Below are 2114 nucleotides of genomic sequence, written 5' to 3'. Positions count from 1 at the left end.
AGCTGAAGGCTTTTCAGTGAGTTTTTTGGACATCCTGATAATAATGAATTACAGTAGTCCAGCCTGGAAGTAATAAATGCATGAACTAGTTTTTCAGCATCACTCTGAGACAGGATATTTCTAATTTTAGAGATGTTGCGCAAATGGAAGAACACAGTCTTACATATTTGTTTAATATGTGTGTTGAAGGACACACAGATGTGCGTGACCTCCTGGTTAGACATGCAAGAGAGGGCATCAGCGTTTGTGTTGCTCTGTGCTGTGATACTGGACATCAAAATCCAAAGCAGCCAGCCTAGACACCCACTGCTGGCCTGTAGCATCCAGCTTTGCTGAGGACATAACATATTTGAGAGGGTTATTGTCTGTCTGGACAGAGAACCTACGCCCATAGAGGTGGTCGTAGAATTTGTCTGTGACTGCCCATTTGAGAGCAAGGAACTCGAGTTTGTGTGCAGGATACCTTGTCTCTGCTGGGCTCAAACCTCTGCTGGCGAAGGCTATGACCCTCTCAGCTCCCCCTTGGACGTGAGCTAGAACGGCGCCCAGACCTTCCCCTGAGGCGTCCGTTTGCAGAACGAAAGGCAAGCTATAATCAGGATATCCCAGCACTGGAGCGCTTGTCAGCCTTTCTTTTAGGGTCTCAAATGCCTTCTCGCATTCATCTGTCCACACAAAAGGTGGATTGGTGGCCAGACTTTTCTTTCCCCCTCGCTTTTTCTTTCTGGAGTCACCAGCAGTTAGGCGGTACAGGGGAGCAGCTAGGGTAGAGTACCCACTCACCTGTAGTATCCAGCAAATCCCAGGAATTGCAACACTTCTTTGCGGTTTGTGGGCCTCACCCAGTTTTTCACCCTGCTGATCTTCTCTGGGTCTGTCCAGATCCCCTCAGCAGACACCAAGTAACCCAAATACTGAACCTCCTTTCTCACAAGCTGGCATTTTGAAGGCTTTAACTTCAAGCCATGCTGCAGTCTTTCCAGATGCTCATCAAAGGTTTTGGAGAATATGATAGGTCATCAAGATAGATTAGGAGGTGGGTGAAGTTCAGATCGCCAAAGCAGCAGGTCATGAGTCTCTGAAAGGTGGAGGGAGCATTCTGCAGTCCAAAGGGCATACGATTTGCTTCAAACAGCCCCATAGGGGTGCTGAATGCCGTCTTGTGTTTGTCCTGCGCGGCCACCTCTACCTGCCAATAACCAGAAGTGAGGTCAAGGGTGGAGAAGTATCTTGCCTGCCCTAGAGCCTCCAGGGCTTCCTCTATTCTGGGGAGAGGAAAAGCATCTCTCGTGCTACAGGAGTTCAGTTTCCTGTAGTCAATACACAGCCTTAGTGATCCATCTTTCTTGGTTATGATCACGACAGGTGAAGCATATGGACTTTTGCTGGGCCTGATAACTCCTGCTGCCTCCATTTCTGTCAGCAACCTTCTCACATCCTGCCACTGTGATGGGGGGATCTTACGGTAAGGCAGTCGAAATGGCTTAGAGTCGACCAGAGGGATTTCATGTTGCACAGTCTTTGTATGGCCATAATCCATGGGGTGCTGTGAGAACACACCTATGTTCCTTTCCACAAGCTCTTTAAGAAGGGAACGCTGGTGCTCATTTTTGACGTCTGCTCCACTTAAATCCACTTCCTGGCTTGCCACAACGTGGTCCATACCCAGGCATACTTCTCTGCCTCCGCTAATGTGATGACTGCCCCACACCCTGTCTGAAAAGTCCACAATACTTTCCACCGGAGATGCCTTGGCCAGATGCGTGTGAGGCTTGATAGTGATAGCATGCTGGGAGAGGTTCATCACTCTTACCAGGGCACATCCTTTCTTTACATCAGCAAGAACTCTGGCGACAAGGATGTCTTGGCTGAGCTGCAGGGAGGGGTGGCCTTCAATTAGGGCTGTATAAGTCTTTCTTTGTGGTCTAGCTTTGTAAAGAGAGGATTCGCTAACGCTTTTGGCTAAACAAGTAATTTGTACTGTTATTGTGTATTTGTCCTCATCTATGATTTCTAAGGGCGATCGTGGCTCAAGAGTTGGGAGTTCGCCTTGTAATCGGAAGGTTGCCGGTTCGAGCCCCGGCTTGGACAGTCTCGGTCGTTGTGTCCTTGGG

The sequence above is a fragment of the Pundamilia nyererei genome, unplaced genomic scaffold, assembly GCF_000239375.1.
Source record: "Pundamilia nyererei isolate P.nyererei 1_Seehausen unplaced genomic scaffold, PunNye1.0 scaffold00080, whole genome shotgun sequence".
In the NCBI taxonomy this organism is placed as follows: domain Eukaryota; kingdom Metazoa; phylum Chordata; class Actinopteri; order Cichliformes; family Cichlidae; genus Pundamilia; species Pundamilia nyererei.
Note: the sequence above shows the minus strand (reverse complement) of the source record.